Source organism: Engystomops pustulosus, chromosome 10 (assembly GCF_040894005.1).
Source record: "Engystomops pustulosus chromosome 10, aEngPut4.maternal, whole genome shotgun sequence".
NCBI classification, from domain to species: domain Eukaryota; kingdom Metazoa; phylum Chordata; class Amphibia; order Anura; family Leptodactylidae; genus Engystomops; species Engystomops pustulosus.
The window spans coordinates 9,186,313-9,203,137 of NC_092420.1; the positions used below are offsets into that span (position 1 = coordinate 9,186,313).

At 45.9% G+C, this 16,825-nt stretch overlaps 1 protein-coding gene across 2 annotated transcripts in view; it reads left to right on the forward strand.

Annotated features, from left to right (window-relative positions):
* The window catches only part of EEFSEC (eukaryotic elongation factor, selenocysteine-tRNA specific), a 100,209-nt gene that overhangs the window by 33,435 nt on the left and 49,949 nt on the right, over window positions 1-16,825 (forward strand). The window lies entirely within an intron of this gene.

A 16,825-nucleotide genomic window follows, 5' to 3' on the forward strand; every position in this document is an offset into this window, starting at 1 on the left:
AATGTCATGTATGTACACAGTGACTGCACCAGCAGCAGAATAGTGAGTGCAGCTCTGGGGTATAATACAGGATGTAACTCAGGATCAGTACAGGATAAGTAATGTCATGTATGTACACAGTGACTGCACCAGCAGCAGAATAGTGAGTGCAGCTCTGGAGTATAATACAGGATGTAACTCAGGATCAGTACAGGATAAGGAATATCATGTATGTACACAGTGACTGCACCAGCAGCAGAATAGTGAGTGCAGCTCTGGAGTATAATACAGGATCAGTGATGTCATGTATGTACACAGTAATATACATGGGACACTCTGTGGTGTAGAGGTCGGTCCCTCGTGTTGTCCTCAGGGGCTCCATCTCCCATGGTCCGGCACTCGCCTGTCTACATGTAATCGTGTTTTTGTATTAACACCACAAGGAAGGTCACGCGTTGTACAAGCTCTGTGACCAGGGCGAGCACGACCAAGAATTTGGGTGGTTGAAGGGGCTCAGGATGAAAGGTAACCAGGAGACTTTAGTTAAAGGGAATGGGGGGGGGGATAAGGGAAGAGAGCCAGAGGCGAAAAAGTCAAACACTAATGCAGACCATACGCTGGCTCTCTTCATCCCGTGTGGTATTGATGGGATATGAACTTCCAGGGATTCGGACTTGGTCGCTGCTGTTTTAAATAAACCAAAAAAAGTGCAGCCCTTTAGCTTTCAAAGCCACAAGTCTCTGCGCTCGCTGTATGATCCGGGTCCGGTAATGTGTGCGCAGCTTATTATGGATCCTGTAATTGGTTTCCATTATAGACTACAGTCCTGCCCGATTCCCTTTTGGGAGTAGTTTTTGATGTCCAAGATTGTGCAGTATTAATCCTTATAGGGGCTCCCCAGCTCCAGACCCCTCACCTTATACGCTTTCTGAAGATACAAGGTTCAGTCATGGGGGTGACTGATTCAGAGCGATATGTGAGTCTTTATTTTCCAGCAGTGGTTATCTGTGAGTTTGCAGTGCACTCTAAGCTGTGGATGGGGACCTAGCTGCTGTGACTCCCAGCTCCCCTACCGTCTCCATAGACTTCCATGTAATCTCCTAGCTGCTGTGTCTCCCAGGTCCCCTACCATCTCCATAGACTTCCATGTAATCTCCTAGCTCTCCCTCTCCATAGACATCTATGTAATCTCCTAGCTGCTGTGACTCATAGCTCTCCCTCTCCATAGACTTCCATGTAATCTCCTAACTGCTGTGACTCCTAGCCCCCCCTCTCCATGGGCATCTATGTAATCTCCTAGCTGCTGTGACTCATAGCTCTCCCTCTCCATGGACATCTATGTAATCTCCTAGCTGCTGCGACTCCTAGCTCTCCCTCTCCATAGACTTCCATGTAATCTCCTAGCTGCTGTGACTCCTAGCTCTCCCTCTCCATGGGCATCTATGTAATCTCCTAGCTGCTGTGACTCATAGCTCTCCCTCTCCATGGACATCTATGTAATCTCCTAGCTGCTGCGACTCCTAGATCTCCCTCTCCATAGACTTCCATGTAATCTCCTAGCTGCTGTGACTCCTAGCTCTCCCTCTCCACGGACATCTATGTAATCTCCTAGCTGCTGTGACTCCCCCCTCTCCCCTACCCTCTCCACAGACTTCCATGTAATATCTTTGCTGCTGTGACTCCTAGCTCTCCTTCCGCCCTTGTCATAGACTTCCATGTACTCTCCTAGTAGCTGACTCCCAGCTTCCCCCTACCCTCTCTATAGACTTTTATGTAATCTCCCAGCTGCTGTGACTCTGAGCCCCCTACCCTCTTCATAGACTTCTATGTAATCTTCTAGCTGCTGTGATTTCCAGCTCCCCCTACCCTCTCCATAGACCTCCATGTAATCTGATGCCTTGACCTGTACTATTGATTTTTTTTATATCAATATTAAAAAATACAAATTAAAAAATGTTTGTTAAAGGGAACCTGTCAGCAGGTGTCATCATATAGACTGCAGCCAGATTTATGTATTGTCCCTGGAGAGATGTGTAATCAGATCTTTGTGTATGTTGTTAGTAGCAGCAGGACTGTGATATATGGATTTATATTCCAGGATTGCAGCTTCTCCAAGTGTATCAGGGGTGTGTCCTCACACTGCTGTGCTCTGTGCAGCCCGGGTTATGTATGATCACTAGAGAGATGTGTAATCAGACCTTTGTGTGTGTTTTGAGTAGCAGCAGGACTGTGAAGATGGTTATGTTCCAGGATTGTAGCTTCTCCAAGTGCGCTCACACTGGGTCCTCACCCTGCTGTTCTCTCTGCATTCAGCTGTTCCACATCATCTCCTAAATGCTCCCAACTGCTTTGAGATTCAGCTAGATGTGGGATGTAGTTTCCACGGAGGGGAGGGGCTGTGGAACATCTCACTGCAGAGAGCTAAGAACACAGCAGTGTGAGGGCAAAACTCTAATGAACGCTGAGACTTATTGACCCTTTTTTAGGATCATGCAGCGTTGCCCTTAAAGGTAACATTGTATATTCGCTTCTTCCTTTGAATACTATGATAATAATCTTTACTTCTATATCGCCATCATATTCTGCAGCGCTGTTACTGAGTGATAAACTTCTCATGCGAAGGCTCCTGCTCACAAGAGCTTACAATCTAAGAGCTTCATCATGGACCGTCCCTTATTCCCAGGTAGAGGATGGGGGTGGTAGTATTTAGCCCCTGCTCATCCTCGCTGCTGTCTTTTTGGGTTGCAGATCTTATTGCTGAAATTATTATTCTCTAGAATTTTGTGAAATTCTGAAATTTGCTGAAATTTCTTGCATCGTTTTTTGTTTGTTTATAAGTGAGGACTTTCTTCTGTCTCTTTTTTCCCTCTATCCCGGCCCGTACTATACTTGTAGCCCTCTATACCAGGGGGCACATACTTTTGGCCCACAATGTATCTTATTGAGTCTTCTTCATGGATACATTTGTGTCCAGGCGCAGGGTTATGGGGCGGCCATGCACATATCGCTCAGCAGATGGCGCCACAGACCTGAGTGTAGAGCGGAGCTGTGTGGCACATGACGCAGGGCCGGGGGGGGGGGGGGAATCGCTTTGCCGTATTAATCATGTGCTTCACGCTTTATTGCCCCAGCACAATACTGTTTATACTGTTAGAAAAATACTGAGAAAATAATGAGAAATTAAATTTACCTCTTCATCTTTTTTCCAGGCTCGGTGCATGTTAATCAATGACAAGCACCCCCCTCCTCCCCCCCACTCTCTCGTCTGATTCTTATGTCAGTACAGAGGGGATTCGGTCCCCCCTGTCACCAGCCCCCCCTCTCCCCGACATCCGGCTTTATCATCAAATCCCCATAATGCAATGGTGGAGGTATTAGGGATATGTTGCATTAGGGGTCATGGTGATAAATGGCTCTGATGCCGCTTATCTCTGGGGGTAAAGGATTGTGGTCAAGGTCTCGCCCTCCCGCAATGACTGGGGCCCATACACATCAGACGGATGTTGGTGCAGGCTGATGGTTCTTCATGGACTGGCTGCCCATGCACTGGGTTTGGCGGATCACGGCAGATGTGGATCCAGCATATTGTATTTCATGTCCAGTGCCTGGGGGAGATGAGCAGCCACCAGTATATTTCACTAATTGATAGAATGTGCATGCTCAGCCGAGCCCAGAGTGCATGTATATAGGGGACAGAAGGTGTAGCTATGGGGCGCTGCTCTTTCATCTTTAACCATTGGAGGCCATGTGCATGCTCAGCCGAGCCCAGAGTGCATGTATGCAGGGGACAGAAGGTATAGCTATGGGAAGCTGCTTATTGATCTTCACTTATGGAGGCCGTGTGCATGCTCAGCCGAGCCCAGAGTGCATGTATATAGAGGGTCGGAAGATATAGCTATGGGGTGCCGCTCTTTCATCTTTACCTATGGAGGCCATGTGCATGCTCAGCTGAGCCCAGAGTGCAAGTATATAGGGGACAAAAGGTATAGCTGCTTATTGATCTTCACTTATGGAGGCCATGTGCATGCTCAGCTGAGCCCAGAGTGCATGTATGTAGGAAATTTGAAGATATAGCTATGGGGAGCTTCCCTTTTCATCTTCACTTATGGAGGGGATGTACATGATTAGCTGAGCCCAGAGTGCATGTATGTAGGGGGTCAGAAGGTATAGCTATGGGATGCCTCTATTCCATCTTCACTTTGCAGAATGCGTGCATGCTCAGCCGAGGCCTGAGTGCATGTATATAGGGGGTCATAGGGTATAGCAATGCGGCGCTGCTCTTTCATCTTCATTTATAATGGGGTTTCAGAAGGATCTGGAGCTTGATATTATTCTTCATTCATTGAGAATGTTTGCATGCTCATCTGAGCCCAGAGTGCGTGTCTATGGGAGGTCGGAAGGGATATCTATCGGGACCTGTGTCATTAGGTGTATGAGTGGCCTACGAGGAAACTTACATCCCGATATGCTGTAGATTTGGGTCCCAGTCTCCCCTTCTATCGCTATGTTCCGCGTGTGAAGACAGCAGTAGTTTTTGGATTCCTTCAAACTTTTTTGACATTGTGAATTCCCCAAAGCCCGAGCCTGGTTCTTGAGTGACCCTCCCCGGATCTGTCCCCCTGCTCTTCTTGTCTGCTCACCCTCTATCATTGCAGCGAGGTCCAGTTTGGGTGATTTTTCCATCTTGTCAGTCCCTCTCCTTTCCTGGTAGTGTCCTGGGAAATGAAGAGGAGATGAGAGACGAGCAGCTCTGTAGCGGTGGCCGCCGGGCTCCGTAGTGCTGGACCCTCCGTATTGGGCAGTGGGTCTGGTACTCGGTGATTCTGATCATACATTGTGTATAGTATTTAATTTTCTGCGATATTTGTGATAGTTTTCCCTTCCGGGGGGTAAGGGAAGGGATGTAAGATCTCCGGATTGATGCTGCGGAAATTGGGGAGATAAAATCCCATTGCACCCAGATTCTGCATCAATTTGGTGTTTATACAATTTGTGCTTCTTTCTCGATGAGCAGTTGTGTCTGCAACACTAGAGCAAGCACCAAAAATCATTTTTCTTCCAGTCTTCCATATGTTTTCTCTTTTACCTGTGTCCTGTCCTGTGTTCAGAAATCCTGCATCTCCACATGATATCGTGAATGGGGTCCGGGTCCTGTAAGTGAATGTTACGATAGGTTGAGCCTCTAGACCAGTGAAGGCAAACCTTTTAGAGACCGAGTGCCCAAACTTCAACAAAGACCCGCTTATTTATCGCAAAGTGCCAACACAGAAATTTAATTTGTGATTTATACTCCCTTCTCTGTCACAGATTTCATTGATACCAGCACCTGAGGACACAATAAAGCAGAAAATAGTCCCAGGTAGTCCTGTCACTTTAAAATAGCTCTTTGCACAGCAAGTCCTGGGCTGTCTGGGACTGCAGGAAGATACCTGGAGTCATCTCTGGTGATGGCCTGAGTGCCCGCAGAAAGGGCTCCGAGTGCCACCTCTGGCACCAGTGCCATAGGTTAGCCATCACTGCTCTACACGATCATAGTACCAGATTTACGGGTGCCTGGAGGGGCCGCGCCGTTGCGGGTGCCTGGAGGGGCCGCGCCGTTGCGGGTGCCTGGAGGGGCCGCGCCGTTGCGGGTGCCTGGAGGGGCCGCGCCGTTGCGGGTGCCTGGAGGGGCCGCGCCGTTGCGGGTGCCTGGAGGGGCCGCGCCGTTGCGGGTGCCTGGAGGGGCCGCGCCGTAGAGTCATGTGGTCATATGTACTCGACTTTGCCTTGTGCATTCAGGAGCGGCGGGTCGAGTACATGCACTGCCGTTCCATCATGATCATGGTTGGTCGCCGTATTCAGATCACGGTCAATCAGCCCAAACACTTTCTTTGCTCCCCAATGGCCGGGCACAGCCGGGTGTGCATGTATTCTGAATAGAGATTGGGGAATCATCTTCTGCTAGACAACATAAGCATTAAACATATTTATTTCCAGAAGCCGGCTCCTACCTCCCCACAAGTATCAGCCATTGGGATACATTCATAGGGTTGGCTTGGGGGCAGAGGATCACCCTCCTCCATAGTGCCCCCTTCTCATCCCTGGATCCCTGCATCTCCACTTTGTGACGCCATTAGGAAGTTCTCTGCCACCAGCGCCGGCCACTGCAAACACAATGTAATCCCCTGGTGCCTGCGAGGAGATGGCGGAGAGGCTTTTACTAGACAGCTGAAGCCCAGGCAGGACCCCCGCTCCCCCAGAGCCCCCTTTAATCAGGTTAATCCCTGACGCTGTGATCAACAAGGGACCCCCCAGCCTTAATAAGGTGTTAAGTGCAAGGTCACTGCATGTTACTCCATAAAGAGAAGACAATAACGAGGTGGAATGACGTGTTTATTGGAAAGGTATGGAAGCGATTATCCGCCGGCCGCTACAATGTTACAGCACAAGCCGCAGGTTCTATTATTAACCTGTGAATTTCCAGGACTATCACACAGGGCTATATTTCTGTTCACACGGACTAGAAGGACTTTCATTTTATTTGTTCCATTTTTTTTATAATGGAGGGGGGGATTAAAATAATTTATAAGAAAGTACAGGCAAAACCAGGACTGTGTTATATAGAATACGGCAGGCAGAGGGCGGGGCCATTGTGCTGCCATGTGTAAAGGGGGCGGAGCTAATGAATTTCTTATGTCATGTCATGCTCCACCTCTGCTATGGGAAGTGGACGGAGCTGATAGATTTGCTGTGTCTTGCTCCTCCTCTTCTATGTGAAGTGGGCGGAGCTGATGGATTTGCTGTGTCATGCTCCTCCTCTTCTATGTGAAGTGGGCGGAGCTGATGGATTTGCTTTGTCATGCTCCACCTCAGCTATGGGAAGTGGGCGGAGCTGATAGATTTGCTGTGTCATGCTCCTCCTCTTTTATGTGAAGTGGGTGGAGCTGATAGATTTGCTGTGTCATGCTCCTCCTCTTCTATGTGAAGTGGGCGGAGCTGATACATTTGCTGTGTCATGCTCCTCCTCTTCTATGTGAAGTGGGCGGAGCTGATGAATTTTCTATGTCATGCCCCTCCCTCTCTCTGAGCTGTCATTTCCTACAGATCAGATTGCACACGTCGCACCTTTATCCATCTCTTTGCGCTAAGACCCTCACCAAACCAGTCAGAGGGTGGAAAGAGCGATCCATAGTCTGTCACCTATGAATGAAGCGGGTCAGTGCTCGGCTCTGTGGTTCTGTCCATATGTGAAGGCCGCATCGTTATTGACCGCAGTGGTCTACAGCGCGTCTAGGGTTAATCCCTGTATAGACCCTTCACATCCCATGACCTCCCGCCCCTCCATAGACTTCATGTATTTGCTGTAATCTGTGACCTCGCGTTTCATTAGGCGACATACAGTAATAATTAGTTCAGCTACGATGATCCAGAACAAAAGCCGCCGCGCGCTCATTTTCAGCTCTTTTTGATCCATCTGAACACATCTGGGATCTTTGGGAAAAGCATCAAGAGAAAAGCAGACACGGCGGAGAGCGGCGAGGCGGGGAGCACAAATCTGATTTATCGTCTCCCATAATACATCACTGTCTGCTGCGGAGACCCTCAGCGCCCGGACCGGGGCAGCAGACCTTACATAGGCCTGGGGGAGTCACCCCCTGCTAATCCTCTCGTATCCAACATCTCCGCAGTGCTGACATACGCCATAGCGCCGCTCACACGGTTAATAACAGGATTGTGGAATGTGTGGGCTCCATCAGGATCAGGATAACGTTTTAGTCTTTCAATACAGACCTGTACCCTTCCATAGAAGGGTAAAGATGGAGGAGATGACGGCCTCCCTGAGTGGAATTTTTGGTAGATGTAGAGAGAATGATAATGACACTGTCCTCCCAGCAGGCAGAGATGCTAACTTCTTTCTGCCCATATGATTTTGTGTTGAAGCTTCATGGGATTGACAGCAGACAGCACAAAACTAGAGAAATCTGTCAGCAAGATGACAGCAGAGCGGGTGGCCAGGCTGCAGGCAGGTCCATATCTCTCACATTTTGTCCTGCTGCAGCCACTTAAGTGGTCATAACAATATGTCCTGCTGCAGCCAGTTTTCTTACAGTCAGACAGCATAAAGTGTAGGTTCTATATAATATAATTCTCAGTTTTGATTGTGAGACAGAACCGGGTCCTGTAAGAAGAGGAAATTATTGGAAGAAATTGTTTCAATCTTTTAGCCAGTTGTCTTTTTTGTGGGGCTTTTGGAGCCCTCCAGCTTGTACTTCGGAGGGCGCATTCACTTGCCTATGGCTCAGCTGCATTGCATTTGTAGCATTTTTCTCTGGAGTTTATTTTTCATATGTGATGTGTCAATAAAGTTGCATGAAGATGCTGCAAACACATCCCTAACAGGGGCATACCAGCTGGGGGAGGGGGGGGGGCCCAAAGAAGCGCACCTGATCTGGGTCCAGAGTCTCCATGATTGTGTAATCTCCCGATCCTCTTCCTCTATGGAAGTGTCGGGGGTCACAGGATCACATCTGGCTACTCCGTGGCCTCAGTGACTTCCTCTACGTCGCGTGCAAAGTTGTGAGCCGACCGAATGGCCAAAGCCGGTCACGTGACTCCTCTTCCGTCAAAGCAAACAGTTTCTCGAAAACCCCTTTAAGTGATCCTGGGTTGAAATTCCCTTTTGGGTTTGAATTTTAAATTTAGGGAATTTTTACTGTTTGGAATTTTCAACTTTGAACTCAACGTCTTAATCTTCATAGTGTCTCCTTGTAGCACATGGATTATAGGAGGGGACTACATGCTGCCCCCCCTTCTTCCGTGTTCTGCTCCGCACTGATAAATGCTCCGCAGTCCGGAATCGGCGTCTTTCATATTAATTAACTATTCGGGGATCAGCGACTGTAGACCAGGTATGGGCGGGATTGGCAGCTTCTCCTCATGTCTCACTACTGTCCCAGGTGGTAAAAATTCTTCATCAAACTTTCGTATCCAAGGATTATTGGTGCGGAATAAAATGGCCCATCAAAGTATAAAAGGATTTACTGATCGGTAGCTGCTTTCTTAAAGGGATATTCCAACATCATAAAATTATGGCAACTTTCTAATACACTTAAATCTGCAATGTACTGACCAGGAGCCAAAGGAATTGGTCCGTAATATAGATCATGTATTGTCCCTGTATTGTCCCTGGAGAGATGTGTAATCAGACCTTTGTGTATGTTGTTAGTAGCAGCAGGACTTTCATATGTAGATTTATATTAGAGGATTGTAGCTTCTCCAGGTGCACTGGGGAAGTGTCCTCACACTGCTGTGCTCTCAGCAACTACTGATAATTATTGGCCCTGGAGAGATGTGCCATTATACCGGTTAATCTACTCATTCCTGGAATATAAATCCATATATCACAGTCCTGCTGCTACTAACAACATACACAAAGGTCTGATTACACATCTCTCCAGGGGCAATGCATAACACGGTCTGTACAGAGCACAGCAGGGTTGGGACACGCCCCCAATGTACTTGGAATAGCTACAATAACAGCATACACAAAGGTCTGATTACACATCTCTTCAGGGACATAACATTACACTGGCTGCAGAGAGCACAGAACACAGCAGTGTTAGGACATGCCCCCAATGTACTTGGAATAGCTACAATCCTGAAATATAAATCCATATATCACAGTCCTGCTGCTACTAACAACATACACAAAGGTCTGATTACACATCTCTCCAGGGACATAACATTACACTGGCTGCAGAGAGCACAGAGCACAGCAGTGTGAGAACCCGCCCCCCAGTACTTCCATCGATTATTATATTCCAGGAACTTATCACAGTCCTGCTGCTACTAACAACATACACGCATAATTATACATCTCTCCAATGACAATAGCTAATGACATTTGTCTTAATGTGTGCAATGGAACTAAGACTACATACAATCCCTGCAGTAGGGGCAGAACAATGTCACCCAATGCCGTGTAACTGGATCAAAGATGCTGACAATTAAAGTTTCTGATTTTTTTTTTTTTTTTTTTAATTCTAAATACTAGTCCAACAAAAGAATTTGGTCAAAACATTAGCCCATTAATATCATCATAAATATTCGTACAGAATAGTGAAGGAAATGAATGAATGAATTACAAAATGAAGGTCCATAATACTAATATTAATGTCACCACCAGGGGGAGCTCCCACACATCAGAAATTGTATTTGTAGACATAGGACTGAGCTGCAGCCTGTAAACCATTGTTGATGTTTTACGCAATGGAAATGGAAACTTTGATGATTATTTTTTAACCTTTTACATAAGAAGTTATGAATCTCTTCTCCTCTGAATATCAATGAGCTGGTGTAACAATTAGCCTGATTTGCATGGATTCATTCCTCCCGCTGCGGGATGCGGAGCTGTGACCTTCCCCTGACCCACAGCTTCCAGTATAAAGTCCTCTTTGACCTCCCACAAAAAAACCATCCCCAGAATAGCGCGGCATACGGGGCGAGCAGATCACTTAATACCCGGGCGAGCGGGCGGCAGCCTCCGGGACGCTGCGCTTTAATCTCTCCATCCACACAGTCGCTCGTTTTTAATTTGCAAAATTGAAGCCAGGTTGAGTGCAGTAAAGCCGGCGCTGAGTAAATATTCATGCACCGCTGATCTAACATGTCTCCATTTCATTTCTGCGATTGCACGAATTACCTTCAGCAGGCCCGGCCGAGACTCTCAGGCTGATCCTATTTGAGATAGGCGAAGGCTCACACTCCGCTACGTGGCACTGGGCAAACAGGAATATATTTTTAGATCCCCCCCACCCCCCCCTTTTGTACCCCAGAGGGGAAGATCCATCACCCGGAGCCGTGATCCATCACTTTCCCTATATTATCCACATTACCGTATGGCTCTGATACAATGTAACAATTCGCTTGCACTCGGCTCTGATGCGGTTGCTACAGGTGACGCACCTTCTTCCATATTTAGTCCACGTCCGGCATAAGCGGCAGGACAGGTGCGCTGCTCCTCTTCTATATTAGACCTGTCACAGGATGGAGATGATCCCGCTTATCGCCGGGTGCCATCAGTTCCATTCGCAGAGGATATTGAATTGTATGAGTTTCTTCTGGAACCTTTCTTCATCTTCCTAATAGATCGGACAGAAGGAGGCGGCAGTGTCTGATCATATATAATCTCCAGCACTATATATAGTGAGTGCAGCTCTGGGGTATAATACAGGATGTAACTCAGGATCAGTACAGGATAAGTAATGTCATGTATGTACACAGTGACTGCACCAGCAGCAGAATAGTGAGTGCAGCTCTGGGGTATAATACAGGATGTAACTCAGGATCAGTACAGGATAAGTAATGTCATGTATGTACACAGTGACTGCACCAGCAGCAGAATAGTGAGTGCAGCTCTGGGGTATAATACAGGATGTAACTCAGGATCAGTACAGGATAAGTAATGTCATGTATGTACACAGTGACTGCACCAGCAGCAGAATAGTGAGTGCAGCTCTGGGGTATAATACAGGATGTAACTCAGGATCAGTACAGGATAAGTAATGTCATGTATGTACACAGTGACTGCACCAGCAGCAGAATAGTGAGTGCAGCTCTGGGGTATAATACAGGATGTAACTCAGGATCAGTACAGGATAAGTAATGTCATGTATGTACACAGTGACTGCACCAGCAGCAGAATAGTGAGTGCAGCTCTGGGGGTATAATACAGGATGTAACTCAGGATCAGTACAGGATAAGTAATGTCATGTATGTACACAGTGACTGCACCAGCAGAATAGTGAGTGCAGCTCTGAGGTATAATACAGGATGTAACTCAGGATCAGTACAGGATAAGTAATATCATGTATGTACACAGTGACTACACCAGCAGCAGAATAGTGAGTGCAGCTCTGGGGGTATAATACAGGATGTAACTCAGGATCAGTACAGGATAAGTAATGTCATGTATGTACACAGTGACTGCACCAGCAGCAGAATAGTGAGTGCAGCTCTGGAGTATGATACATGATGTAACTCAGGGTCAGTACAGGATAAGTAATGTCATGTATGTACACAGTGACTGCACCAACAGCAGAATAGTGAGTGCAGCTCTGGAGTATAATACAGGATGTAACTCCGGATCAGTACAGGATAAGTAATGTCATGTATGTACACAGTGACTGCACCAGCAGCAGAATACTGAGTGCAGCTCTGGAGTATAATACAGGATGTAACTCAGGATCAGTACAGGATAAGTAATGTCATGTATGTACAGTGACTGCACCAGCAGCAGAATAGTGAGTGCAGCTCTGGGGTATAATACAGGATGTAACTCAGGATCAGTACAGGATAAGTAATGTCATGTATGTACACAGTGACTGCACCAGCAGCAGAATAGTGAGTGCATCTCTGGAGTATGATACAGGATGTAACTCCGGATCAGTACAGGATAAGTAATGTCATGTATGTACACAGTGACTGCACCAGCAGCAGAATACTGAGTGCAGCTCTGGAGTATAATACAGGTTGTAACTCAGGATCAGTACAGGATAAGTAATGTCATGTATGTACACAGTGACTGCACCAGCAGCAGAATAGTGAGTGCAGCTCTGAGGTATAATACAGGATGTAACTCAGGGTCAGTACAGGATAAGTAATGTCATGTATGTACATAGTGACTGCACCAGCAGCAGAATAGTGAGTGCAGCTCTGGGGTATAATACAGGTTGTAACTCAGGATCAGTACAGGATAAGTAATGTCATGTATGTACACAGTGACTGCACCAGCAGCAGAATAGTGAGTGCAGCTCTGAGGTATAATACGGGATGTAACTCAGGGTCAGTACAGGATAAGTAATGTCATGTATGTACATAGTGACTGCACCAGCAGCAGAATAGTGAGTGCAGCTCTGGGGTATAATACAGGATGTAACTTAGGATCAGTACAGGATAAGTAATGTCATGTATGTACACAGTGACTGCACCAGCAGCAGAATAGTGAGTGCAGCTCTGGGGTATAATACAGGATGTAACTCAGGATCAGTACAGGATAAGTAATGTCATGTATGTACACAGTGACTGCACCAGCAGCAGAATAGTGAGTGCAGCGCTGGGGTATAATACAGGATGTAACTCAGGATCAGTACAGGATAAGTAATGTCCTGTATGTACACAGTGACTGCACCAGCAGCAGAATAGTGAGTGCAGCGCTGGGGTATAATACAGGATGTAACTCAGGATCAGTACAGGATAAGTAATGTCATGTATGTACACAGTGACTGCACCAGCAGCAGAATAGTGAGTGCAGCGCTGGGGTATAATACAGGATGTAACTCAGGATCAGTACAGGATAAGTAATGTCATGTATGTACAGTGACTGCACCAGCAGCAGAATAGTGAGTGCAGCGCTGGGGTATAATACAGGATGTAACTCAGGATCAGTACAGGATAAGTAATGTCATGTATGTACACAGTGACTGCACCAGCAGCAGAATAGTGAGTGCAGCTCTGGAGTATAATACAGGATGTAACTCAGGATCAGTACAGGATAAGTAATGTCATGTATGTACACAGTGACTACACCAGCAGCAGAATAGTGAGTGCAGCTCTGGGGTATAATACAGGATGTAACTCAGGATCAGTACAGGATAAGTAATGTCATGTATGTACACAGTGACTGCACCAGCAGCAGAATAGTGAGTGCAGCTCTTGGGTTATAATACAGAATGTAAATAAATTCCAAACCCAGATAACCCAATCCTCAATGTAAAACTCCTATTACTATTAGAGACATGCAATACCAATGGAAGTGTATAGGATACCAAAATAACTAACTTAATAAGTACGTAATTCCAAACTTAATCCATATAGAACAATATATACTTTTATTTAATCGGTCATCAAAAACATAAGGTTAAAAACAAACTTTAAAAACCACAAAAGGTGTGGCGGTGGTCAGCTTTACTCTTTCATACGTCTTGTGGCTTTATACTACACCCTGGTGGGTAATACAATTGGTTACAGCCCATTTTTGTGTATATTAATGTTTGTCGAGTACTTGGAATGTATTTACTATGTATTGTAATACTCTTGACCACCGCCACACCTTTTGTGGTTTTTAAAGTTTGTTTTTAACCTTATGTTTTTGATGACCGATTAAATAAAAGTATATATTGTTCTATATGGATTAAGTTTGGAATTACGTACTTATTAAGTTAGTTATTTTGGTATCCTATACACTTCCATTGGTATTGCAATACAGAATGTATACTCTTTGCACATGTACAATATCGGTGTGAGACAAATGATGGCTGTTGATGTATAACCTCACAGACTGCAGAGGCCCCTGGCATGTAGGGGGTTAATCAGGTCCTGTTTGTATCCGGTTAATATTACGTCCCATGTTTCTGTCCCACTATTCTGCATTTGTGGAATTTCCTAAGGAATGTCCTCGCTTGTATCCAGCTTCCTTTCTTTCTTTTCGCTGACTCTTTCATTTTTCCGTGACCTTGTAAGGTGATCCGTGGAATTAATGTTGTTTCCCTTCGTCCTATAATTCCTCGGAATACCAGATTCCCTTCTCCGGCGGACGGGCTATTAACACTGAAGAGGCTTTACAGCGTTCGCAATTAACATTATTAATTGTGGTTTGGATGGAAATGAGGCGGCGATCCGTCATATGAGGCGTAATATATAGCGGGGGACACTGCGGAGCGCGGAGGGGACAGATGTCTCATCACTTATTTTGCAGCTTATGAAAGAATTGCGCTTAAAGGGGTTGTTAAGTATTGAAACCATTGGTGGTGTCTGGTATTGCATCTGGACTCCATTAAAGTGAATAGGGCTGCAATCCCAAACATGACCAGTTGGGGCGCTGTCTTCTGAAGAAAGCAGCCAGGGACAACCCCTTTAAACCTGATCAAGTGTTCTGTCCCTGTTGGATTGTAAGCTCCTCTGCCACAGTATATGATGGAGCAGAATATGCATAGTCTACACGGCACTGATCTAGCGCTGGGCATGCTGGGATATGTAGTGATTCGCATGCGCTCTACAAGGTACAAGAGTGCACAGCATACAGTATTGGTGTCCTGTTATGGCACCACCTAGTGCTCAGAATGGGTTCTGCAGTGTCAGGAGATTTGGATTTCGGTAGTTTAAAGGGGATCACCAACACCTAAAGCCCCGAGAACCCCGAGACATTGCATGGCCGGCCTCATTTCACTGTCATATAGGAGAAAACACTCATCATGAACTATGGGGTGTATTATTGTATTGACACTGTATAGCGGTATTATATATGCATTATGTGGGGGGTTCATGGAAGAATCGTGGATCAATTATGTGAGCAATATAGGGCAGTATTATAGAAACTGTGGTCACTGTATGGTGGCATAGTATAAACACTGTATGGCGGTATTATGGATATGTGCAATAAAGTGAGGTAGAGCAGCGTATGGCGGTTTTATGAAAGCACCGTAGGCCTGTTTTATATAGTGGTATTATGAAAGTGCAGTATTGCGGTATAATATTAATACTGTATGGCAGTATTATGTGTCTGCACAATAAAGTGGGGTAGAATAGTTTTTAGTGACTCTATGGTGGTATTATAGGAACACTGTAAGCTTATGAAAGCGCAGTATTGCGGTATAGTATGAACACCGTATGGCAGTATTATATAAACGTGCAGGAAAGTGGTGTAGATTTTTTTATATGATGGGATTATAGAAACACTATAGGCTTGTAGTATATGTTGGTATTATGAAAGCGCAGTATTGCGGTATAGTATGAACACTGTATGGCAGTATTATGTATACGCAGAGTAAAATGGTGTAGATGAGTATTGGGCGATTATGTGGTAGTATTATAGAAACACTATAGGCCTATATTGTTTGGTGGTATTATAAAAGCACAGTATTGCGGTATAGTATGAACACTGTATGGCAGTATTATGTATACGTGCAGTAAAGTGGTGTATAATAGTTTTTAGTGAGTATATATAGTGGCGCTATAGGAACACTATAGACCTGTATTGTATGGTGGTTTTATGAAAGCGCAGTATAGCGGTATAGTATATACACAGTATTTTAGAAGGAATATATGGCCTCCAGGTAATGGCAGTATTATATCAGGGTGTATTCCCCTCCTTATACACACTAGACCCCCAATGCTTTCCTGGGGACGTATAGATGATCGGTGATGGTGGATACGTGAGCTCGGGTCGTCATCTATCACCCTCTTCTGTCCTGTGGTCAGTATTATTCCTGCCCCCCCCCCCTCCCCGTGTGTGTGGTGCGGTGTTATTTCAGTACCAGGTGCGGTAGATGAATTGCTTTTCTAATGTACTGCTCCTGCGGTAGAGAACACTTACACCGTCTTGTATCGATTGTGGCTTCTCCGGAGTTCTCCCATAGGAATAACTTCATATATTTACCAGCCACAAATTGAATATGGAAAAAAGCTTCGGAGAAGATCTTCCTTTCTGTCTCCACGGACGGATCATCTAAGGGCACCGAGTCCTTGCATCACTTCTAGGCTTCGGCCGGGGTCAGATCTCAATGTGGACATGTAGAAGTGTCCAGTTATCCAAATTCTCTGCTTTGCATCATGAAGCCGTAGAATTACATTGTTACAATTCAGACTGTCAGCTTTCACCACTAGGGGGAGCCTGAGAGCTTGGAAACTACATAAATGTGTCTTCAGTATACGCCATCTAGTGGAGGCTGCAGGCAACCAGAGGTTTGACTTTTTGGTTGTGTTTAAGGCTGTGGGGGATGTGGTTCATGTCATGAGGGGGGTTGTCAGTTCTCTTACCCTGTGCTGACAAGGAGCTGGAACTCTGCACACGGAAGTCTACGGTGCAGCT